This window comes from Aquila chrysaetos, chromosome 5 (assembly GCF_900496995.4).
Source record: "Aquila chrysaetos chrysaetos chromosome 5, bAquChr1.4, whole genome shotgun sequence".
NCBI lineage: Eukaryota > Metazoa > Chordata > Aves > Accipitriformes > Accipitridae > Aquila > Aquila chrysaetos.
Genome location: NC_044008.1, coordinates 51,005,676 through 51,033,063, shown reverse-complemented (window position 1 = coordinate 51,033,063; position 27,388 = coordinate 51,005,676). Strand labels below are relative to the sequence as shown.

The window sequence follows — 27,388 nt, the reverse complement described above, 5'->3', positions numbered from 1 at the left end:
ATGAAAAAATACTATGCATTTCTCTGTTTTAATTGACTGTTATCACTGAATCTGTAACAGCATAATGTAAGATCCAGGCCTAGCTCACTGACTGCTTGTGTTCCCCAAACCTGCCCCCAGTAAAGTGTTTTGTTTGTCCTCAGCACCTTCTAAAAGGGAATTCATCTCACTGAATTAAAAGGGCCTTGGAGACTTGCATAATCTCATAATGGGTCATGGCTCTTTGTAGCGCAATGGTTCCCTCTTCTTGGTCACAGCCTGCACCACACAGGTATGGAGCAAGTACACTGCCTTCCCAAAAAACAGCAATGAGCTGATGAAGCAGAGCTGGGAGCTCAGTGGTGGCTGACCTTGCAACAGTATCACCGCTACCACGCAGCCAAAAGAACAGACCTGCTTAAGGGAAAATGTGAGTTCAAAGAGAGCCCTACTGCTAATTATTTCTATTGGCTTTACAGTAGGACTCACAATCTTTATGCTTAATACACCAAGCAGCCCACAAACTTGTCAAGGTTATTTCTCATCCAGAGCACTGACAGAACAAGCACAAAAGCAGGTAAAACAGAGATGGAGAAGCCCAAGTACCAGTGAGTTCCTGTGGGTCATCATCTTGCTGCTGCAAGACATCACAGCAGAGAAGCAACCTGCGGCCACACATGGAAGGGGACACTGCCCAGGTCTCTGCAGGTACATCTGAGGAGTCCCTGAGCACAGATGGAAAAAGATGCATGGAAAAGCTTCATGGAAAGCAGCCTATCAGAAATTGTGCGGCTTCTTTACGCTGGCAGTTTGTCTCCTTTCTGTGTAATGTTAATTCGTAAAATAATTGATGCCATTTTCCACAGCCTCACATGTTTTCTTTCTCCAGCAGGCAATGAACAGGTTTGTGGTTTCCTGAAGCCTCTCATGGTGATCCCTTTTCAAAGGCTGAGTGCAGCGGGGGAATTATCCTTCTCAGGCTGAAGTTGCAAAATCCATATTCAGCAGCAACCCATAGCTGTCTCATTACAAATAATCCATTTATATGCTGGCGAAGAATAAATGCAATGAAGTAACATGATTGCTCGACTGTGAAAGCATAATTAATAATAAATTACTGCACCAAATGACCAAATTAACAAAATGTCCCACACTTGGAGAGGATACATCTGAATGTTGTAACTAGAAGCACAAGTGGATGAGTAGAAAGTTCACACAACAGTAATGCCAGAGAAAGAAAAAAAAACTCCAACTGGCTCATTGGAAGGCTGGCAAAGATAGTCTAAAAAAATGCAATTTCTCATCAGATACACTGGAAGTTGATATGTTTTCAGAAAATGCCTTAGGGCATACACTATTTATCCACTGGCATCCCTTAGCTCTCCCTGGCTTACTGATGGCCATACGTGGTGTCACACACCTCCCTCAAACAGCAGTCTGAAACTTGGGCTTACTGTGTTGTTGCTGGTTTTGCCAGGATTGCAGCTGCTGGTCCAGGCATTTGCACTTGGCTAGTGAGGCTGCTCTCCCAGTGCCAACAGACACGTGCCTCAGCACCATGCTGCAGCCTGCTCGCCCTCTTTGCACATCTGCTCAAATGCTGCCACCCATGTTTAGTTTTGGTTTCTTTTCTGAAATGTTGCAAAACTCTTCACTGTGTTTTCAATGGATAAAATTTGATGCCATGCACAGAAACTATTTGCAGCAATACTGAGTCACTCCTTGCAAGGGGAGCACTGGACTTGCTGAAGCAGCAGGGAGTAAGGAAAGCATCTAAGTTAGATCCAGAAGGTCACAGAACTGAGACTTCTATGCACCAGCTTTCAGAGAGGGGGAGAGAGGGAGGGAGAGGGAGGGAGAGGGAGGGAGAGGGAGGGAGAGGGAGGGAGAGGGAGGGAGAGGGAGGGAGAGGGAGGGAGAGGGAGGGAGAGATTCTGCATCTACAATTTGCAGAGAATAATGGAGTAATTTAATTAACAACTTGGATGATGGGATACAGTACACTCCCTCAGAGTCTAGAAGACACCAGCTTGGGGGGGGAACAGTTGATACACCAGATGGTGGGGCTGCTCCTCATAAGGGCCTTGACAGGCTGGAAAAAATGGGCTGACAGGAACTTTGTGAAGCTCAAACACAAATGCAAAGCCCTGCACCTGCAGTGGAATATCCCCATGCAACAGTACAGGCTGGAGGCCAACTGGCTATGAAACAGCTCTGCAGAATAACACCTGTGGTACTGGTGGAAAACAAGTTGAACATAAGTCAGAAGTGTGTCCTTGAGGTGAAGAAAGCCAACCCCATACTGGGCTTTATTAGAAACATCATAGACAGCAGGTCCAGGGAAGTGATAATTTCCCTCTGTCTAGTACTTGTGAGACCACATCTGCAGTATGTGTCCTGTTTGGGCTCCCCAGTGCAAGACGTTGACATCCTAGGTGAGTCTGAAGGAGGGCCACTGATACGAGCAGGGGACCAGAGCACATGGCATACGGAGAGCTGAGCTTGTTCAGCCTTTAGAAGAGGTTAAATGGGTGTCTACCTAGTGGGAGCATATGAAAAGATGGAGCCTGAATCTTGTGGAAGGACAGGAAGCAACCATCACAAGTTGGAAAACAAGAAATTCAGACCTGTAAAAAAGGAAAGAAAAAAGAAGAAAAAAACCACCGAACAGGTTGTCCAGAGAAATTGTGGAGCTCCCATACTTGAAGACATTCAAGCCTTGCCTGGACAAGGCCCTGAGCAACCTGCTCTAACAGTACCTGCTTCAAGTGGGAGGCTGCCATAGATGCTCTCTGGAGGGCCCTTCTCACCTACCTGACTCCAATTCTAATTCCGTATTTACAACGACATGTGAATGCGACTCCATAGAGCCAACCACAGGATCTGCAGACGCCATTTCATACAGACACTGAAAACAACCTAACACGCACCTACATCTACAGGAGCAAAAGCACTGACCATAAGAAAAAGTTTATTCACGCACTTTCCCAATTCTATGCAAACTTTAATGATACTGCAATTTCTAGCCCAAGGAAACACTTCTTCAATGACATTTACTCTGAGCTCTAATTTCCTTTGAAAAAGGAGACTACCTCAGTGCTCAGAGTGATACCATGAAGAATGATTCCTTAAAGTCTTTAAGCTGTCTGCGTTCCTGACAGTAAAAATTGGTATAAAGTTCTAATGGCTATCACTAAATTTTACACTACTACAGCTTATTTCATATCAGCTTTACTGTTCTTGCATTTAGGAACACAAAAGCTTTTGTTCTGATCATACTGAATTTAGGAGCTGAAAAACTAGCTTCATCACTTTCCCAATTAAAAGTCACAGGATACCCAATTAATTATTTAATTGAAAACGGATGCACAAAGGAGACAGCTGCTAAGTTTTAGTTTTCCGACTATTTGCTGAGCATCATTTACATGCATTATATCAAGCTGCAAAATGCTTTAAGCTTAAATAGAAGCATGCCCAACTGTGGGGCTGTGTAATTATGTGGTAATATCTATCAGTTTTTAGGAGTCAGCTAATCAAAGGAGAAACTGCTACCATCACATAAGGCATGTACTCTGAGGGAGCTTGGAATTACTTGTACAGGAAGAATCCTTTACCTCCAAATTCGGAAGCTGGGGGCCATGGATTCAGCACCTTTTCACTAGACAGGGCCAGAGCCAGAATTGGGGGCTCTGAAAAAAAATCCAATTCCCGCCATCGGGGCCACCACTATCTTACTATTCCACTGCCAGGTTGGGAGCTAAAGCCATGCATTAGTCGTATTTCTGGTGGAGCTAATTAGTTTTCCTCTGGATCAAAACTTACACCAAGAGAATAGCTGTGAAATAAGAAAAATTTCTTCCTCCCAGGTGTCTGTGCAACTCCTTCCATCACACTTGATCTATTACAGTTAGCAGGGAGAAGAAAATAACCCCTAAATACGAGCATGAAAACACTTGCAAATCAGCCATTGCATAGTCACCTCTCATTTGTAGTTATATATGATAGCAAACTACCTTTACTGTAAAACTTGCATGTTCTATCTATATAATAGAAGACCTTTTTGCCTGAAGAAATACTGCAGTTCGTATGCAAACGGTCCTTATTGTAACTTCTTCCTAGATCCTACTATTCTTTTTAATATTGAAAAATTAAATAAGATGTTGTATTATTCACAATCTAAGAGTCTCTGGGGGGCTTATGTGGAATCTTCTAGGAAGACAAATCTGGAAGAAAACAAATAGATTTCGAAAGAAATCCCTCCAGATACTGTGATTTCTATTTAATTCTGTATATGCAGCTACTGTTCAAAATGCAAATTGCAATTGTGTTATACAGTCTTAAAAGACTAAATATTTATCTGCTAAGGAATTTATATTCCAAGAAATTCTCTGAGAAAACATTTTTTCCACAAACCTAATATTGAGACTTTGTTCTCACACTAGTTCTTTGTTACTCTAATTTCTTCGAGATAATGTAATTTTCTTTTGATTTGTTCTATTGTAAATAAGCATGAATACACCACATGAACTGTCTACAGCTTAAACTAAAATCTACGGCTCACCAGAACTCTAAACTAAGAAAGCCTCAAGCTTTCATGTAATTTTTCAGTACTTTTATGTATGTTAAGATTTATCCTTCTTACTGCACAGGAATATTACATTTCTCCATTCTCATATGGATTATAAAAACGAGCTTCAGAAAAATGCTTTTACTAATGTTTTGCACATCATATCCACTAAATTACAGTACTTATTCATATTTCACTAAGGAGGGTTACTGAACATGAGAAACTGCCCAAAATATCCCAGATCAACAGAGCGCTGATAAAAGTCTCAAAACAATTACCCTATTTTTTTATATATCCACTGGGTATTTTATAATACAAGTCAATAGGATTCTTGCCAGCCAATACTTGCACACATGCTCTGACCTTCTGTTCCACTTGTTTTCCCTTTCTTTTGCAACAGTCATTAACTGGAATTGAACCATCAGGTTTTTTTGTTGTTACTCAGCTACTGTTGAAACAAGTGGAGCTGAAGAAGTCCTTAACTGGCCAGCAAAAGCTCTCTTGTACATAACTGGCCAAGAAATCATCAAATACTATTTAATGACTGAATGAAAGGTATCATATTCTATTAAAGACTTCAGAGCTTTTAATGATCTTCACCAAGTAACAGCATTTATTTTGTTCTGAAGGAGTATCTGCTGAAATTATCTGTTGAAACTTTAATGGGATGGAAAATTCCTACATTTGTCATAAATATGCACACTGTCAAACCCATGAGGCAAAAACCTGGATTTTAGGAAAAATCTTTTAACGAAAAAGCCAAAGCTATGAAAATACTTTAAATTTATTTCCCTCTCTCTAAAAAGGAAGTAAGCAATCAACTGGGAAAACTGATAGATTTATCCCGAAGTTAACACATAGAAAGCCAGGAAATAATGTAACTATATGGCTACATTTCCCACAGAAACATATAACTGGGCCAAACCGCACAAAACATTAAGATGTATCTTTAAATACAGTGCTTAGTACAAAATACCACATTCCAGTATGGTTAATGCATAATAGTTACGCTTCTCCTAATAAATCATTAAAACTTCCAGTTATTGCCCTGCAGCCATGTAATTGTTTCATTTGGTGTTAAATTATTATGCATAGAGGATTTAATGCAATGTGACAATACTAATAGCTTTCTGAAGAATCTTATTAAAGCCTATCATAAACAATGGGAAGAATAAGGTGGCTGGCAAGATGTCTTCTGGCTAAAGTAGAATTTCCTGGCAGTGTCCAACCTCCTGAGGGGGGAGAGAGAGATTTTCTTTTTTGTCCTTTTCCAGAATGCTCCATCAGATTAGAGAACCAAGATGCCAGCCTGTCTTCTAGATCAAAAGTAGCTTAACTTCAAATATCCGTAACTCCCTGTTTTGTGCTTCTAAGTTCTACTACAATGCTATGTATATTACCTGTTTCTCCTCTTTCCTAATTGCTATATTTCATATAGATTGCTAATTCCCACACTCAAAAAGAAGGTTACTACTAGTTCATGAAGTGCAGATTACCAAGAACTTGAACCTACAACATGGCTTACTTAATGTCTTGTATCTTAGCATATCTTTGATAACATAAAGGAGTACGCACTGGCAGAGCCATCTGCACAAAGTTTGCCACTGTGATAGAAAAATACTCTAAAAAAAGAACAAAGCGTTCTGCTTTATTGACTAGGTGAGCACCCAAAATGAACAGGCAGCTTATAGACACCCCTGTGATTGACTTCTAGAGATCTACTGAAGGTCTGAGTGATCAGAAGAAAAAGTAGTGCCCCACACTGGGAAACTGAACTAAGATGCACATTTTCAAACACAGATCTAAACAAAAGACTAAAGAAACACAGCACTTGGCCCCTGGAACAGCTGCAGAGAATGCTGAAACCAACTAGGTATGAGAATGGCAGCCTCCTCAGGTCTCTTCTCCTGCACCAAGAATGTTCCAAGACAGGGCCTGGAGCCATGCAGAGACAAGGATGTCAGAGCCACTAAAAGTGGAAAATCATCTGCAAATGAAAATGGGTAATATATACCTAAAAAGAGATTTTTCTCAGGCTCCTTTAAAAAATACAAGGGAAAAAGTCAAATTATAAAAGTGTACCAGTACTTGAAGCTGTTCTTTGAATTATATTGACACAGCTCATACTATTCTAATGCTTTGGAGAAAATCCAAACCTCTTATTTTGGAGGTTAAGCACTAAACGATGGCAAGAACTCTTCAGTTGCCTCAGTATGTTGTGTTTTCAAAGAAAACAAAAATATTCTTGTGCTGATGTACTTGAAAGAAAAAAAGATTTATTCTACCCCCCAAAATAAATAAGGGGTCTACTACAAAGTGCATATGTTTCAGTCTTGCAAATATAGAACACTCTGGCTTACCTCCAGCAAATCGTTTTAAGTTCATACTTCAGTAAGTGTGTAAGTGTTTTGCTGGATCAAGACTGGAGTGCTCAGCACCTCGCAGTATCAAGCTCAAAGGGTCATCACCTTTACATGGAGTATTTTGTAACTTTTTCTTCCACTAAACTTTCTGCTAGCAGTAGCACAGATTTCTCCAAAGCACTTGGGAAAACAGTAAAAAAGATTTCTGACAGCGACAGAGAGAACTGTGGTTTTTGAAAAGATTAATCAAGCAGCTAAACTGGGTCCTGCTGATATTTAATCAAAATTATGGAGTGCAAGAAGCTGCACCCTAAAAATCAAACACTTATTACTGCTCTCATGGCTACATCAGTGGTATAAAATAACTCTGTATTCAACAACACTTGTACATGGGTATTTAAACCAAAAAAAATGAAGCTTTCTCTTTTGCTAACAGTTTATGCATAATTATAAAATGTAATACAATATTTTGGAATTTACATGAGACAGTAACACTGACTAAAAATTATAATTATATTGTGGATACAAAAATTAAAACAGTGTTCTGGCAGTACCTATGGCAGAGTACATTTTTATATAAATGCAGGGAGACAAAGAAGTGTTGCATACAGTTGGATGATTCTCTTGGAATTCATTACCCATCACAAACAGCTGAACCAGAACTTCAGAACACCACATCCATGGCCACAGGAATTCATGTCCTAGTGTTTCACTGAAGATCCCTATTCCCAGATATTTAAAGTAGAAATACAAAGGATGAACTGTAGGATGTGCCTGTACTTCAAAGACAGCTCATGACTGTGCTCACGCTATCTTGAGTAAAGAAAGGGCATGCTCTACATCTAAACTGCCTTTAGGGATTTGTGATAGACCCAAGAGCAAATCTTGTCCCAGCAGCCAACAAAATCAAAATACCAAAAAGATTTGTATTTTTAAAAAATATGAAGGATTTTAAATATAGGTAGAAAGGTGTAACATTTAAGGACAGACTAAGATAAATACCATTAAAATATTTCTTAAATATTTTCTAATTTTAAAAATTTCATACAACATGAAAAATAAAAACCGAGCCCCATGTCATTTTCAGAGCACAGATTTAGGGTCGAAATTCCATTTGCATAACAAAAAAAACCCCAGGCCATCTAAAGGACACCAGGAATCTCAAGGACCTGTTTCCCAAGAAGCAAAACATATTTTTTCTACCAAGAGATCTCTGAATCACGCAAACAAAGTTAAAGAAATGCATGAAAGTACTGGCAGAGTGTTTACATTCATGAAGAACATTCCTATCTCACTAATATTTATGAACCCTTTATTTCATTACTTGTAACTTCTCAGACAAACATGAGAAACAAGATCACAGTAGGTTATTTTTAGGAAGGACAGATTAACCAAGATATAAAAAGATACACCAGATAAAGAGGAATAGAAGAGAAATATGTTTGCAAATGTGACTTGCCTGGGAAGTAGGGATCTGAGGGTGTCCCCATATGTGTACCTCCTGCGTGGTGATGTTCTGTGAGCTGCTGGTGTAACATTAACTCAGCTTCAAGCCTGTCACTGTTAATGGGTCGCATGCAGATCTATGTAAAGCATTATTATTAAGCCTACCTTCTAACATGGAGCAAATATTTCACAGCTGAGTATGACCCAAAGTACAGAGAACCCAGCCAGGCAATCAGCTGAGACCACTACAGTCAACTCTACAGCTGCCAGTATCAACAAGAATGGACTGAGTCTATCAAAACTCCCCATATGCTCATAAAGAAAAAAATACCCATTCACATCATGTAACGTAAGGTCTACAGCTACCACGCTGAATCAATGAACAGCCACAGCTGTTGAGCTGCAACAGCACAGTTTTGGCAAAGGTTCAGAAGTGGCAGCTTAGTTTTATTTAGAAAGGAAGCTCAAATAGTACAAGCCATGTATTCTGGGATCAAGAAAGCCCTTACAAGCACTGGTACATACCGGAACATTTGAGCAATGACAGAACTCCCCGCTGATGTAGGAGTTTCAGCAAGACACACCTCAAAGAGACAATCCAAAACGTCTTTCAGCAAAAAAAATCCTCACCAACTGATCAACCAGAGGTTCTGCTTTCAGACTAATGGTGTTAGAAACTCGTAACTATGCAGACAAGAATTTCCGCTGATTTAATTTCTTTTATGCACAGTTCTTCTGTACCACTTAGTGTGATCTCTCCTAACTTAAATCAATCTGTATGAATAAGGACTGCTGACGGCACCCAGGTACATGTCAAAACGTATTTAATCAATCTAACAGCCTTTGCTTGGGAAACCACATGGAAGAAAAAGGAAAAGGCACAGAACCCAAGAACATGACATTAACGAGATTACTGGTTGATGAGTGCCTTCTTTTCTTCAGGAAGGACTTACACAATCAAAAAAAGATGGAAGAAAAAAACCATTAAGAGTCTGATTAGTTGAACAACTTATATGATTTTGCGTAGTCTAAACAAAAGATTCTGCCATGTGGGAGTATTATCACAATAGAAATTTTTCAAGAGAAGGGCACGCCATTTTGACAAAGCTAATGAGTGCTTTATATAAAGATCTGCCATACAATGTATACAATGTGGGTGTTTGACCATTTCTATAAGTTCCTAGCACCCTTGCAATTCTTTCTGCTGACGTAACTCTGGGATGCATGAAATATTTTTTGATTGCTGGTCTTTCAAGGGAAAAAAAAAAAAAGCAAACAGACACAACTATATCAAAGGTCTTGACAGACCTGTAAGATTCTCTGTATGTGCTTCAGAAACTCATCATCTCTAAAGCAAGCAGCAAATAATGTAGTAATGCCTCCTGCTCTAAGAAAAGATCTACAACTCATAAGGTAAGATGAAGTGTCTGGCATTAAACAATTAAGTCATCTGTAAAAACAGGACAACATGCCAGTCATGGTCCTGCAGTTTATGAAAGTCAACAATAACATCTAGCGAAATATTATTTATGACTCAATTTATTTGCTATATCTGTGGAAAAAAAAATTAAATCTCCTTTCTTTGACAGCAATACTCAGAACTTACCCCATATGATCCCTATGCTCTTTCTAATATATTTCTTATATTTAATTTTTTGCCAGAATTTAGGGTTTGATTATGGTTTTTGTTAATTTAGTAACCAAAACATCAGACATTACATTATAGCTCTGATACTCCTTGTGCCAGAAAGTGAATTCTAAGCAGGGTCAGGAATGCTGTGCACTTGCTGTTACTTGGTCAACACTCAAAATCCTGTACCCAGCTGATCCAGTCTGTACACAATCAGGCAGCCTTTTAAAATTAACCTTATTATCAAAATCCAGCCAAAGTATGTGTAAATATAGACTGTGTAATCTAGACTTAAAAAGAAGTCTGCACACTGAGAAGGGTGCTGTCTCTTCCTCTAAGAAAGCATGCTCTTTCAAAGTTCTTAACATATTTCAAAATATTTTATCTTCACTATGTAATGGACAGTTTGACTTTTTCTGTGACACTCCAAAGGTCTTGAGTCTCTCATTAAAAGAAAGTCCATGCTACTTGTGCTGCTGACGTTGCTTGTTCACAGGTCTGGATTCCAGACTTTCTGCTCTCAGCAAGAGCTACTTATTAGCCACTGCTATAGCTTTTGATGCTACAGGAATAGTGACGAACAAATTGGTACAGATTGAACCACACATCCAAGCTCCTAATATGCCAGTAATTTAGGGGGGGAATTGGAAGCCTAAATACTTGACTGAATTTGGATTAAATTGATTTGTCCTTGGCCACGCAGTAAACAAGTGGTAACTCTGAAATTAGAATGCCAGAGTCCCAGGTCTCTACTCTTTGCCCTGAAGAATGCTGTCTTACATAAAATAGTCTACATGTACTTCTGAACAGGCAAAGCAAGGGAAAGCTATGTTTACAGGATACAAATTTGAGTTGTCAAGTACTGCACAATCACTAACCTTTATTATAAGAATGCAATTCCAGATTTTGTCAGAAAGCAAAATTAAAAAAATGAGTGTACAATCTCCGCAAGAAAGGTATTTTTATTGTAGACAGTCTGTTAGAAAAGTAAAATGAAAAGTGTTTACACCTGTTTTCCATGTTCAAAGTGATATGACTAGATGTTTCAGATTTTCAGATTTTGAATGATAACACTTTTAAAATCTGTAAAATTGTTTTGGTTTCCTGCTGATATATGCAACCATGGATTGTTCTAGTTCCTAAATAACTGCAACTTTACAAAAGGGAAAATAAAAATCTGCATTCAGTGCACATGCAATCGTTTGGTTAGCAGAAAGTTAAACAGTTTGCTCAAGATTATACGAGACACTTCTGACCCCAATAAGTAATTGAATAAACTCTGTGCTGTCCAGCTGAACACCTTTGTCTCAAAACCAAACTTCAGAAAACTTTGTATCAAAGCTACCTGAAATTGTACACAAAGCAAGGAACATGTGGTCGCTTATTTTACACTAACATAAGTTTAACTGAGTCTGCAATTACAGGATTCACTTTTTTTTTTTTTTAATAGATCCTAGACTAGCTGAATAAATTCTGCTAAAGCTAAATTTATAGAAAACAACAGGGTACTACAACATCCAGCTGCAGTCCTGATTCAGCAGAAGTAGTTTTCCACAGGAGTATTATTAACGAAGCTGAGAACCTCCATAAGGATCATAAATCACATCACATACAGTTACAGTGAGGCAACATTTCTAAATACTACATCAGTAACCAAAATGTTGAATACTGATTATGCAAGTAAATATAACACACTTGCTCTCTTGTGCTGACTGGAAGATTAACGGACAATTAGGAGAAACATAAGGGCAATATTTTACATAATATTCCCTAGTTCAGTCACTTTTACACTTTTTTTTTTGTAGTCTTTCTTAAATGTAAATCCATCGGAGCTCAGCAACAAAACCATGCTAAGCTGGAATTTGCAAAATTGATGTCAGCAATAAATATGACACATAACAACACCATGCCATTAAACCTGCTGATATGTGTCAAAGGATACCCTTTTCCATGCAAGTCAGAAGGTACAAGGATTAACAAGCTTCCCCTTTGCCTCACAAATACAAGCAAGTGAGGGAAAACAAGAATAAAACAAAAAATGATAGGAAAGGAAGATGCAAGCAAAACAGTATTTGTGAAATAGCTCGGTGGCTCAGCAGACTGGGATGGAATGCTATTTCCTATTAAATTGAATATGCTTTTGCTTCAAAAGAATAGAATTAATCAACAGCTTTTATATGGATGCACATACACACATGCACCCCCATATCCCCTCAAGAAACCCAAGAGGTACGAGAGACCTGGATGCTTTTGAAAACGCCACCAAGTGCTTATCTAAATCTCTAGGCATGTAAATACATCTTAAGAGTCTAGCCCAAGAGACTCATCAGAGAAGCACACAGGACTCAACACTGCCAAAATATGAGCTCTGTTTAATTTCATATTCTAGTCATAAACAGCTAAACTACTACATTATTATTACTTAATGCCTTCTTTTCAAGCAATATTTTGTCCTTGTGTTTCTTCTAGCACAGAACAGCAAAGGCTTCTCTTACTTACATTCATAAATAATGGCTGGATAGGTGGTGGATATTTTCTTAAACAATCTATGCATCTACAATGTAGAACCATCAGTATTCCTCTAGGGCATATATACAGATTAGGACATCTGTGTATGGTCTATAATTATCACATAGAAAATACTTTAGAAATTACCAATATTTAAACTGTATTGCTTGACTACAGAGTTACCTGTGCATGTCTGGTCTCAACACTTATTTGCAAACTACCACGTATATGTAAAGATCCATAGCACTGTGGCCTAATACATTTCAAATGGCATTAAGAATTCTGACAATCAGCAAATACTTCTCCACAAAAATAAGCTATGTGTTTAAAAATTACACGAAAAGTTAAATGCTCTAGAAAGAAGGCAGACTTGTACAACAAAACTCAGATCAATGGCTCCCGGCTTGGAAGCACTCTGCCAGTGCAACAGACACACTTTTGCAAAGAAACAGCGCATGATTATTGGTAAAGCAATGACAATCCTACCCACGCAAAAGGCATATGTAATAATATTAAATTATAAACAGAAATCCAATTTTCTACTGCATTCTTCTTCTGCAATAGGTTTAGTAATTTCTTCTGGGAGTCCCCTACCCCCCTCCTTTTGTTACCTCTCAAATCCCAGTCCTTTGTGCTGGTAAAATTAGCTCAAGTTGGCACTTCTCTCACCTGTATCCCTAGTGCCAGAATTTGCAAAAATAAAGTTTTAAAGGAAATTATGGCAGAAATTATTACTTTGGAAAGGGTAGCACATTTAATGCTTCATAATAATTTAATTTGAAATCCTATTTAAAACATTAGCACTTTAACTTTATGTATTTCATTTGTGAATCTGTGAGAATTTAGCTCTGCTTTCAATAGAGGTTTGCTGCAATTTCTCCTGTCAGCCTGAGGATCCCAGTTTCAGAGCCTTTGGAAAGAGGTGGCCCCTAGCTGTACCTACCATCCTCTGACAGCCAACACAGTTCTGATACTGGAAAAGAGGCACAGGAATGAAACATGTCCCTGGCAAGAAGGGATGGAGCAGTTCAGTGTACTCCCTAGGCAGCCACTACCAGCTGGGTTCCCAGAGACCTAGTGACAACTAAAAGCTTGTTGAAGCTCTCAGTGCAAGGCTGAAGTATAAACACTGCTTGCCTTCCTGGGAAATACACAGCAAAATTGATGTTCCTCCACACCATCAAGGTTAAATCAATACCACAAGTTCAAATACCAGGGACAAAGCTTGGTCTTTGTTAGAGTATCATCATCTTCATGAAATTGAGAAATATAAGAGTTTGGCTCAGTGCTCAAAAACTGAAACAAGAAGCAGTGAAGGGGAGAGCAAGAAAACCACTTCTACCACTGACAACTATTGTATTACACACAGCTCTGTGCCAGGGGCAGTCAGCTCTATTAAGACACTAAACTCCTGCGTCAGGTCTTCCTGGCAGTCCTGTTTGCATGCTTACCTCACATTACAGTACAGAAGTGCAGAGCTGTCACTTTCTCCCATCGCTTGAGTATTTCTACTAAGCTTTGTAGATTTTCTCTCTCACAGAAACATTAAGCCAGCCATGCATCCCAAGACACGTTTTCTTCTCATTCACTAATCATTGATACCTTTGCACTTCTTTTCAATTCAGTCAATTCAACCTAGCCTCTTTTCACTACCACTGCTTCCATTTAGTTTGTTTTTCTCTCAGTTGCCTAACTGCTCCTTATCACTTATCTCTTTGCCTTATGTTTCTTTCCATTTCCTTTTTCTTCTTCTGACACACACTTCTCTCCATCTATGCTGTATGCAAGACCCTGCTCAAAACCTGAGCAAATCAGACACGCACATGGGGGTGGGGGGAAGAGCCGCAGCATTTGAGCTGGCAGTCTCCAGCAGCTGCCAGCAAGTAGCTCAGAGGGAAAGAAGAGAGGGGCAATTTCTTCCATTTTCTTCTAAACTTCCGTATTAACTTTCTTCCATGAATAGCTTTTCAAATAGGTGGTTTCATGAAACAGATTCCAGGTTTTAGATTTAAAGCCATCTAGAGTCCATTTTCTGTTGGTGCTTAAGCACCCCTCACACACAAAATATTCACACTGCTGAACCATGGATATTTCAAAAGAAAAAAAGGTTTTTCTACTAAAGTCAGTGGGACAGGGATGGAATAAAGAGGCAGTGGTGTAAAATATAAATGCTGACTTCGATCACAGCAAGGCATTTGGTCTTATTACCATATATTTATCACCTCCATCTTATATTGTGCAAAAATAAAATTATCGGCACAGCTAAGGCCAGACTACCCATCACAGCACTCAGGCAATACGCCCTGCTACATGACTTGAGGCTTCAGATGCCAGATAAAAGCAGTTCTGCAGCGTGCAAGTCTGGATGTGAGGTAAAATACTTCTTTGCAGCTTCAGACCAAGACTCAAAACCAAGCCTAAATAAACAAAGCTGGTTTTCCCCCTTGTAGACAAATGAGGAAAGCTTACTCACTGTCTCTGCATAGGGCTTATGTTTTTGCACTGTTTATATTTTCCATTAACTTTCCAAAAACAACTAGAGATTAAAGCCAGTGCAGTGAGGTATGTTTTTATTTTTTCTAACTGGTTCCATTTCTTTTTGGGATGCATGTGCATTCACAGTGAACTGAAACCAAACCAAGTGTATTGCTCAGCTATGGGAGTCTATAAGCAAAACGGGTCAATTACTATTTCTAAACTTCTTTTAAAGTTCCTTCTTCTGTACCTTCTTCCTACACAGTATATTGCCACTGCAAATCCAGCAATACCATTTCCTATGGCTGCACACAGGCCACAGTCAGTAACACTAATGAACGTGATACAGGAAGTGCAGGAAGCTAAGTGCCTTGTGGTTATTATGCTGTTCCTATTATATGGTTTCTAATATTTCCTAACTGTATCTTGTTTGGGACAGCAGATCACCTGTTGTCCATTTCTTCCTTAGAGGTATGTTCAAGTTTAGTCAGACAAATGCCTTTGTAACTTTTGAAATTCTGCACATTCTACAGCAGCATCTTTGCCATAGAAAATATTGCTCTTACTATAATTTCCTTGACATACTGTAACTCGAGATGAACTGAACTAACTCTTAAGAACCTATTATTACAGACCACATGGATATCAGTTTGCATCTGCACACGCATACGCATGGGAATGAAAGAGAAGTCCTGCATAAGCTATTTGTTTACCAGCTGGTGAAAATAGCAATTTAACTGCTATCTCAACTAGCCTGGAGGGGAGAGATTGATTCCCTTTAAAAGAAAAGTAACAACTAAAGAAGTGTCATTATTTAAATGATTTTATATCGGATTTTTTCCTATAATTAGGGAATGATCTCCTAAAGAGATTTAAAAGTGCAATAGGGAATAGACAGGAAAATAAGTCTTTTCTTCTTCAGTGTGTTTATTTTCTGCATTTTACAGTACCTTCAAGTAGTCCAATCGTTTTCCCACTAGCATGATGCAAACGTTCCATTGCTAACCTGAATATAAACAGAGAATTTATGATGTTTCCTTTTTTAATTACAGTGAATGTACATAAATCAAAGGAACTCAGGGAATCTGTAATATATAGATTTTTTAATAGCTTTTTTATGTTTATTTATACTGACACAAACTAAACATTTAGAGCATACTTCACTGCATTTAGAGTCTATTTTTAATGTGAGGTCACCCTGTTTGATTTAGTCAACTCAAGTTCAAACAGCAGAGAAGATAAACTTTGCTTTTATCTCTAAGGTCTCTCCCACCTTGGAATTTGATATAGCTAGATATAGCCTTGTCAAACTGAAATAAGGGCATCCACTGATGTAATGCCATGTCCATTAGACAGGTTAGCTCTGGAGATTCGTCTGACAGTTTGTAAATTGTGTATTTACTTAAGTCAGTAGTTTTGTGTCTTAAGATTTACAGTCACACCGTGAGAGCCTGTTGTGCTTTGCATTGAGGAACAGCATTTCCTTACCACTTAAAGACAAACTGCTCACGAAAGGAAAGTCTATTGACAGAACCATCGCCAAGTTTCTCATCTAGATACTTTCATGAATGGTGGCCTCATGGACATGTTCCAGATGCATTTGTGTCCCCTCTGGCCTTGTCATCAGCATATATTGGTCCTATGAAACAATTCATAATTAAATCACTTAAAGATAAATTTTACCAGAAAAAAAAGCCTAATCATGATGTCAGTTCCTGTGTTAAGCCCAACTCAGAGGACCAAAAGAACTGTCCAGCTATGGTTCCATTTTGCTGCATAAGCATCAAGAAAAAAAAAAAAATTCCCACAGCTAAAAGCAGTGGCTTGATAAATTGTTCAGAGAATTTATACTTAGCCAGGAAATGAAACATTTTAGAATGACTAGTTACTTTGTGCATCTACAGATGATAATTCATCCAGCCTTCCATCCTAAACATTCTCTCTCACAAGCCAGCCCCACGCTCCCCCCCTGCCTCCAGCCTTTCCCCCCCTGCTAGTCTCTGTTTTCTGTTCCCAGCAAGAGCTGCATATACTTTTGTTCTTTTCGGTACTCTGCTAAGGAGTCATTTATTGGTACACTCTCATGTTCTCTTATCAAAGTACAAGACTGGTTTATCCTGTTAATTTATATAGTCTCTAACTCAAGGCTGAAAGAGTGAAGAGTCCTAGGACAGAAATACTGTAGCGAACATCGCAGAGAAGATCATGTACTTGCTGTTATTTTGAGAAACAGGTAATAATGAAAGGAGAGGGGAGAAAACAGCTAGAAAGAGATATAACTACCTTTGCTTTCAAGGGGAGTCGCAATAAACCTTTGCTTGAAAAGTTACTTTCTATCAGCTTTGCTTTCTATCACAAAGATATGCACTGTTTATGATTCTGTTTCATTAAATTTGACCTTCTGCCTTTAAATTGCAAAAGCACTTTCCCATAGATGCATGGACACTTGAACTTAAGAACACAACATATAAGTGTCTCCAGTTATATTAACTGTGAACAGCTACTTGCCAAACGGCTTATAAAATACTGCAGTGCCAGATTCAGAAAATGCAATACACCATGAGTTCTGTATCATCTGCAAGAGTAAAGGTCTCTGATTAGAAGTCTGTCACTTAAACAAAATGTCACCAGTGTGTATTAAATCCTTCAATTTTTAAATGGGACTTGAGTCTCCTCCTGCCTTCAGATCTATCACCAGCAAAACACTTTTTGATTTAAGCTCCAGGTGAGACCCTGCAGCTCTACGAGCTAAGATTACTAGACAAATACACGAGCTAGAAACATACAGAATATTTAATGTTATCCTAGCAGGAAGTGTTTAAGGAATGTATTCCACCACTTCTAAATCTAAAAGGCTACGTCCTTTGTCTTATAATGGATACAGTACTTGTTTGAAATAATTTTCTTTGCTAAACTTCTTTGACAGGAAATATTAAGCAATCAGTAACCATATTCAGATAATTTTGGCAAGACCCTCAACTGTAGTTGTAAGAGCACCATCTTTTATTTCTTTCCCATAACTTTCTCAGCTTCCTAATTACACGCATTCTTTATTCTTTTTAACCACTACCACAGAGCTTAAACATTTGCCGCTGAGTAACAGAAAGAGAAATGTGTGTTGTACATTTAAAGGAAAAAAGAGCAGCTGTCACAAAGCAGAAGCTTGATTCCAGCAACAGAGAGCTAGCACAACATCTCAACTGCAGAGAGGCCTGGCATTTGCTATTCCAAGACATTCTGGCCAAAGGAGTTGAACTCTAATAAAGAACAATTCAAACATAATTCCTCCCCCAGTGCTCCCCCCCAGTCTCTCACAAATGAGCTGGACCACCCAATGATTAACAGAGCTTGTTATTAACTTACCCAATCTGCTGTGGTAATACCATTATCCTGAAGATGGACTTTTACCTTTGGGTACTATAGGCTCTTAAACCAGCTGAACTTGGGCATAGCCACTGCTTCTAGCGCTGCAATTCTAAGACACATTGTGATCTGAAGTCTTTCCTTTGGACATGGTGATCCACCACCTCAAATGCTTTAAATTTGAAATCCATATCGGACTTCACATCCTTCCCAGGTACCTAGATATGCTTTCTCAGGGCATCCCCCTAACACCGCCTATTTCACTTTAACTGTTTGACCACGCCAGTGGGATGAAAAAGCAAGCAACGCAGGCTTCACATAGGCATGTTTAAACCACAGTGCTTTTATTCTTGATGCTCTTGGTAGCTACTGAACTTTGGAGGCAGCAAGAACACTGAGAAGTACATTCCAGAAACTGAGTCCATCCCATTGCAAACTCATAGTTTTTCAAGATTTCTACATGCCTCCTACTCCTCCTTGCCAATAAATCCAACTTACTTGTGGCAAAATCCAGCCCCCTTCCAGAGAGCAAAATCCTATTCCTAAATAAAGCCTTCATCTCCACTCCATTGTATAAATCGCAGAGCTCCAGTAACTATCAATCATGCTTTCTCCAAACTTGTTCCAGATCTCTGCACAGAAAGGTTTCACACTGCCCTTTGATGACTTCTAGCTATGGTCCTTCCAAGTAGCACTAAATGACCTTTCCTACTCATCGCAACTGTTCAGATAGAACATAAGCAATTGTTCTGGACAAGCGCAAATAAACACAGCTCTGAGGCCAGTATTTCTACATATTACAAAATAGCCATTCGAGTTTGACAACCATACCTCATCTTCAATCACATCTAAGAGAGCAGTGAAAAAGGACAATAAGATACTGAACCCATAGAAAACAGAGGCAAATGATGCAAATTAAACAGATCATTAGCATGAGATAGTGTATACACCAATACTCAGCATGGTGTCTATGAGCTTAAATTAAATGCATACAGATATTGAAGAAAAACAGTATCATGGACAAAGGACATTCTTGTCCATATATGAATAAAGTACAAGACTCTGGACTCTATAATGCGATTTTGCATTTCTATAGGGAGTGACTCATTTCGCACCAGGCAGTGACACGTCACAGTATTACTGAGCATTTTAGTCAAACTTGTCTGCTAAAGCTATTCTTTAGCACATGCATTGTACAACAAAAACTACTTTGTATTGCAAAACCTTGAACGCTTTCCTGACAAACTTCCACTGTTTCCCAAAGAACTCAACACTGATGCCCACACATGCATTTATAAATTAGTAAATTGAAAGTAATCATTATTGCACACATCTCAAAAGGAAAACATCTTTGTAAGAATTCATATGTAACAAACTAACCTATCTAAATTTTTAGATGCAGACACATTATTTGATCTGCAAGCGTACTTAAAAGACTATGTAATAAAGTGTGAGACTGAAGACTGTCCACTTTTCAGAAGATACAAGTGCTTTTAATGAGAAAACCTGATTACACTGAAGTCTCTGACAAAAATTCAAAATTCACTGATGTGAGATTTCACGCAGCCAAGAACGATGACATACCTGAATCCACAAAGCTCCACACAGACAGAATCACTCTTTTACTTCAGTATTTCATTTTACAAATCTAAAATACTGTTCCCTAATCTGTTTAAAATCTTGCTGTTTGTGGAAGTGAGCATATCCTAAAAACAGAAGTGTAAAGCCATCAAAGGGCAATAAAAAAAAAAATCTTTAGTTAATATCCTTCCTCACTTTTCCAATTTCACTGACTCCTCGCTCAGTTCCAAACTTTTATTAAAGAAAACATTCTGAATTTCTCTGAAAAGTAAAATTTGGGGATTTTTATTCCAAACTACAATCTGTTTGGCATTTGGTTATCCAGCCAGAACACACTGAGACAGCATGTGCATGAGCACTGCGGACAAGTGGTGGTAGTGGTAATGGGTGCATCACACAGAGGCAGCCCTTCTGCAGGGTGACAAAGGATGAGCAGCAAGACTCAGTGCTGGGTACGTACCCTGCCAGAACCATTTCCTGCCTCTGTTTAGATGTCTTGTTTCAGGTGTAACAACTGGGCAGTATTTCGTCCCCTTTCCTCTGCATGGAGGGGAGCTAGAGCTGTGAATGACAAGTTACACACAGAGCAAGCTCCACTGGCTGTTATCACATTAACACTTCTTCCTCCTTCCACAAGCTCCTAGTGCAAAAATTCACTTGGCAGCAATACAATCCTGATTTGGCCTTAAAACAATCCCTCTTTCTAAAGTTGTTCCCTTGTGCTTTTAAGGAAGGTGTGGCTTCCTTTTGACATATTCATATATGCCCACTGCGAAGATGAGAAAGGGTGATTATGCTATAAAACAAAACTCTTAAAATTAGAGATTTAAATAACCCCCTTTACATGCTTCCTTTCCAAGTAATATGCAGACCTTTCATATTGACTTCTTACTTACTCCAACTCCTGTGCGATTTAAGATGTTTCTATATTAGACATCTCTCATGACTGAATTTAAAGATTGCTTTTACAGATGCTAACATGTAATTGTCAGTGGTCCCACATGACATTCTGTTTTGCCCAAAGAATATCGAGAGAACATGAAAAATTATACCACATCTATTTTTTAATGTTAGCTTGCCTCTTGCTACCTCTAACATCCTTTTACAACTTCACCCTAACTTGTATCTCAGTTCTACCTCATTTGTCACACTAGTCCTCACTCTAATCGAGCAGAACTTCCTTCCCCTGTTACTCCTCACAGTTGAAATATGAGCACTCTTTTGTCCACTCAGAAAATGTATGTTTTCTGCCCCTCCTCCAATAGTGTTCTCAGTTACCATGATAGTGTAAGTCCTATGACTCAAAGGATTTGTAGGTTACATGGCTTGAGATGCTACTTTCACAGGGAACGTTCCTTTTACCTACATCCAGTTTGACCACCATTATACTTAAATCACTCATTTGCCCTGTTTTGACTACAGGCGTATTGGAATACGGAGAGATCTTTTTGTCTCCTTTGTTTGCCCTCACATGATTATTATCATAATCATGATAGTCACCACGAAAACCAGGGGGAACTGGTGGCAGAGATCTCTTGTTGGCTAATCATTCAGAATGTCAATGATAAAAATCTCTTACAAAGCACAGTTTATTCTACTCTGAATGTGAACAAAACATTCTAATATTCATATTCATTTTTCCACAGCTGCTTAGCCTTCTCTAAATCCTTTTCACCCCTGTCGAGACATTCCCACCACTTCCCTTGCACTGGTACTAGCTCTCGTGCAATGATGCTGTAAGCTGCTTCAGTGAGTTAATCTACCTGAAAGCTCATCACACATTTGAGCTGGGTTAATTTCCAGATATATAAGCTGCCTCTATCAGCTTAGTGTGTGATCACACAAGCACTTAGAGCTAACTCAAGGAAGTGGGCAGGACCTTACTCTGAGGGTAGAGCGAGGCTACAATAGCCTAGATTTAGGCTGATGCAAGTTGCCATGCAACTGCATCCTCAGTCTGATGGCATCCAGCTGTTAAAGCCGATTCCATAAACATAGTACTTGCATATGCAGTGGAAAATTACACGTACAAAAAACAATCTAACCATCCACTGCGGTAGTCCAACTTCTTTAATAACCTCTCTGTCCTAAAAAAAGTAAGCTTTACATTACCTTGTCCATTCAATACCGCTTCATTTCTGTCTTCTTCGCACGACATCTAGCAATTGTCACTCAGTCTAGTGAAAAACTATGCTTTGCCTTATTCTAGAAAATGTTGGCATAGTATCAGTCATAGTTCTGGAAGAGTGCACTACTCTGATTCATAGCTTCTAAGAGGAATCTATTGCATTTCACATTCCCAGAACATTATCTGACCAGTTCCAGCACAATGGCCTGGAATTAACTCCAGAAAATTGATCTTTCACCCTTTTCTCAGGTTAAGCTACTCTAGCTTATTCAGGAAAGATGGCTCCCACTGGCTCTCACAAAAGCTACATTAAATAAGCCACTGATTATAGCACAGGCCTGAACTCAGGAGGGTCTAGCCAGCTTTCAGCACATGAACAGTGCCAGAGCTATCCATGGACGTAAAGCTGTGCAAATACTTCAAGGCTTCATGGAACCAAAGCCCAGTGTATTACCCTGTAGCTGGGTGCCATACAAAGTCTGACTTGGTTAGAGTTGTTATAGAATAGCCAATAGCAACATTTTTATGTTAAAGTAACATATGAACATATGCAAGTGTTGTTATTTCTTTCACATCATTTGAAACAAAAAACTAAATTCTAGTTATTCAAATAATAGAGATCAAGCAACACATAATTCATAGCTCGCATGTGCAGAATAGGCAATTAAAATCCTTAAAACATTTAAATAATTTTTTCTTCTTGAAAACACTTAAGTGCACTGCATGACTATCTAGTTGCCCTCCTGTATTTTCCATGACCAGAGATTTCTGCTTATTAGATGGCTTTATTGAAAACTCATTTAAATAAAAATCAGCTGTGGTTCAAAACTGTAGTTCAATTTTTTTTTTAATTTTTTTTTAAGGCTGAGTACCTTGGGCCTCCTTATCAGGACACCAAGCACCTACTACCTCTTCCTGACTTTATGCCTTGAGCGCAACCTCAATGCCCACATGCAAGACTAAAAAGATCACTTAATCACAACTGATGTCAGAGAGCCCTGTCAAAGTAAGGGCTAGGAAAAACTCAGGGGTTTTTACTCAGTTTTTGGGCTAACCTAATTCTGATTTCTGTAAAGTCAAAATATACTTCCATCATCTTCACTGAAGTCAGACCTATCTCATTATACATTCAACACCACAAGCAGTAAATCTGAATCTTAGAAATTACCTGGCAAATACTTTTAAGCACGAATACAGATGAACCACAGGAGAAATAACGTAGACAAGATATGGGCACTTTTTATGGTGATTTACAGGTTTAAGCTCAAAGCTTATGTATTTGGGTTAAATATTTTTAAATTTGTCCAGGCTCAAGAGCTGCTAAGACTAAAAGATAGGCTGCAAATAGTTAGGAGTACTATTTTTAGTTTTTAAAAGTTACTATACAACTTTGTATTTATCTGAAGTAAAAACTTCCTTGACAGTGCCATACTTTAAAGTGACAGTTTTAGTGAATCCATTATCAGTAAAAAATGTGGTCAAGATCACCCACTACAGAACCCCAGGTGAGCTGTACAGAGGAAGCAGAACAACAAGACTGTCAACAGAAGTTGTATATAGCCAGATACACTGAAGGCCAAAATCATAATTTTTGTTGATTTGGTTTAGAATTAACTGCTCCCCACATTACCATACTATTGCTCATCACCACTTCAGCATAATGTTTATCAGCAAGTCTACCTTCTATGCATGAAAAGTGACAAATAATCTCCATTTATTGCTCTTTCAGAAACTACTTTCCATCAGGCAGTAATTCTGATGGAATTCCATTCCCATATAATCAAGTTAGAGATTTGTCCTTCAATGTTAATAAACTACTGCTTACATTTTTTTAGCATTTACACTAGCCTTGTGCATTTTAAGTCACTATAAAATGGATTGACAACTCCTTCTCTTACCCTTTTTATTGCACATTATTTTGATTTAAGTGGCATCATTCCTACTTTTTTGAGCAGTCAGCCCTGTAGTTTCCACTGCTTTTAGTACACTGTGAAACACCCACGTTCTTCTGCCATACAGTCAGTCCCTGTTACTTGCTACTCAGTGCAATCCACCTGTTCCTGCTGTACATGGATTGCACACTTTCCCTTTGAATCAGCAAGATTTTTTTGTCTCTGCTGCTTGAGAGGTTTCCTGTTCGTTTGTTTCTTTTTTTTTTTTTTTAAGCCATTTTAGTTGACAGTTTTCACAAGCCTTTAAGTTCATGTTCAGCATTAGAGCACTGTGAAGTAATGTGCTTCCTGTTCCTGGGTCCACTACAAATGCAACTGAGTTTTTAATGGTGTTACAGTCTCATTAGTTGAATATTTTGAAAAATCCAACAATGTGCTCCCAGCAGCTCTGCAGCACTGCTGACTTCACTGGGATTCATGTGAGGCCCTTAGCAACGATATCCATGGGAAGAACAAAAGGACTTAAGATACCTTACTCTCTTTGCTAATGCAACCTGTGCTCATCATGAGTTGCAAAATCTAAATGGAACAATCAAGTCTCAAACACCCTTGGGTATCTGAAAGTTTTTAATAATCCATGCTCCCTTCATTCACTTAACAGAAAATTAAAAACTCCAAGTATCACAGCGGAAAAAAATAAAAAAAGAGAAGATTTTCGTCACTGTGTTCACTGTGACTAGTCTGGAGAGGAAGTCACTGTACATTTTTGCCTTATTTTCATAACTCCATTTCAAAACATACTAGTGGTTTTAGGCAGCAACATGTTGTTATGCAACACCACAAACTAAAATGCAGTTGGGGATAATAGGGCTTCCCAGCCACACTTCTAAGACAGACATGCACTGTCCTGAATCTCCATGAGGCACAATTCTTTCTAGCAGTAACAGCAGCACTGCAGACTTCAACCATGGGGACAGAAAAAAAAACCTCCCTCAGCATGTACACAGAATTGTCTGTATTTCATCGTCATCAAACTTTACCAAATTCCACCTTTAAACAAATGACAGAGAAAACTGGAAAAATTTTCCAGGCATACTTTACACACAGAACACAGACCTCTGCAGAAATCTCCAAGCTCTGAAGCACTGGTATGAATGAAGCCAAAAGGCACTGTCCTCCTCTGCACTGGCACATGGCTCTACAGCAAGAAATTCCTACAAAAAAGGCAGTACATCCACCAGTAGTAAAACCAAGCCAAGTTCCATGAAACAGGAACCTTTAAGCACAGCTGAAGAGATCACTGAAGGGCAAATCTCAATCACCAATGAACTAACTTGCAATGAAAATGTCATGATCCTTGCATTCTTCGTACAAAACAGAGCATTAGATATGGCCCTTTAAATCTAGATCAAATATATATGATAAGAATACACATATAGAAATGTTTTCTTCATTATTAATAATACACTAAATTGCATAGTATACAGAATCACAGAGTTTCCCAAAATTTGAAATTGCTGCTTGAAAAAGTAAGTACCAACAAAAGCAAGATTTGCTTTCAACCCCTTTAAGATGTGCCATGTAGAATGACGTGCATAAATTAAAGCCCCAACTGACAGGGGTGCAGTGTCTGCAGTACCCAATTCATTTTACAGTTACTTTTTGGATTATGGAAATAAAGGAATTGAATATTTTTTTATAACTTATTAATGCTATTTTGAGCAATCCTTGCGAATGTACTGAATGCATCCTTATAACTGCATTAAACACACAGAAAGATGTAAGCTTCCAGGAGTACTAGAAGAGGAAAAGAATTACACACAGGCTTTTGCACAGCAGTATTTTCTGAGTAGTAATTACAACTGGTATACCAACACTTCCATTTTTTGTATATGTAAGTAACTTGAATTTAGAAAATAACTGGCAAGTTGACAAAAACTGAGTTTTCTTTTGCACCAACCTAGAACAGTAATTGGCCAGACTGTGTATTTATTTCAGTGACCTGCTAGAATAATAATATGCATTACTAGAATTAGTGTCAAGACTTCATATATGTCAAAGTACTGATGCAAAGACAGTCCATTTGGTGTATTTTATATGTTCCAGGTGATGAAAAAAACATAGAATTTACTCAGTCTCAAATACATTGGCAACAACTGAACATCACTGAAGGAATAACTTAGACGACACACTATGAAAAGTAATTAACAAGGCAAGCAATCACTATTTTGGATCATAAAATAAGTAATGTTCCAAAATACAAAATACATACAATCTTCATAAACAATCTTCTTCCACCTGAAACTAGGCTTTTCAAAAACTATCATTTTTTGAATTTTGTATAATTTTGAATAAGGTATCACAGAAATTGACAGTTGGCAAGATGAGTTCATAAAGTTTGACTTTTTTTTTTTTTTTTTTTACAAAATAATTTCCTCATTTTCTTAACATTAAGATGATTAATTTGATATAGTTTAAAAAAAAAAAAAAAGCACAATTCCCAGAAGCATTAGTACTTTTGTGCAAGAGTAGCTCTATTTATGTGCATCTTTTCCCCTTGTATAAACGAACTTTTTGTTCATCAGATAGAGTGAGCCATACTAGTCTTCTGGCTGCTTCCCAAATGTGCTGATAGACAAAGAGGTGCTAAGTGCAACGTTACAAATCTGTTATGCAAGCTATCAATAGCACAAGACTTCTTGGTCTTAACTTGTTCGTTTTTCTTTGCAGAAGGGTGCAATCCCACACAGAAAGGCTTAATTTCTGCAATCCCACACCAATCTTACCAGAACTCGGAAGTACAACAATAACTAATGAAGAAGCTCTAAAGAGTGTTTCCACAAAAGTAATGTCAAAAAAGCAACATAATAAGCTGCAAATATATCTGATAAAGAAACCATGTAATTCAACCTAGACCTTTGACAGAGAGTCAGCAATCCAGGACAGTACTGCTCAGGGCAACTGTGATTCCACACAGTGAATTCTCAGCTCTTCTGTAAGCAATGTTTGCTCAGACATGTAAGTCTGGAAACTGAGGAGCAGATTTTTTGCCTTCCGTCTTGTAAATACATTTTGGGCAGAGGCTATCTACGAGGCATTTTCTCTGTCCAAAGGCTTAAAGAAGGTGGGAGAGGAAATACAGGTTATATATAAATATATACTATGTTTATACATAATAATGGAAGTACTGTCATCAATTTCCATTTACCCACAGGAAAACTGGGGCCCATAACTTTCAGAGGCAGAGAGAGGTAAGACAGTTCACTCTTATTAGCATTAGGGATTTTAAAATTCCAACGCATTTTAAGATTTCACTGATATTATATTAACTGTAAAAATATATACATACACACTTCAAACTGTTGAACAGATTTTGCATAAAACTAAAACCACCTTGAAAAAAGTCCTTTGTTTTACCTTTAGAAAGAAGCTGGAAACAGGAAAAATATTCCTCTA

General features: G+C 38.3%; 1 protein-coding gene across 3 annotated transcripts in view; it reads right to left on the bottom strand.

The window, feature by feature from the left end:
* SH3GL3 (SH3 domain containing GRB2 like 3, endophilin A3) overlaps positions 1-27,388 on the bottom strand; it is a 56,377-nt gene that overhangs the window by 17,969 nt on the left and 11,020 nt on the right. The window contains exon 1 of one of the 3 annotated variants that reach the window (XM_030015357.2): positions 16,457-16,477. The exons of the other annotated variants lie outside the window; for them this stretch is intronic. The gene's annotated coding sequence lies outside the window, so the exon portion shown is untranslated. Of the gene's footprint in view, positions 1-16,456; positions 16,478-27,388 lie in introns of those variants that run through there. 3 annotated transcript variants of the gene reach the window in all.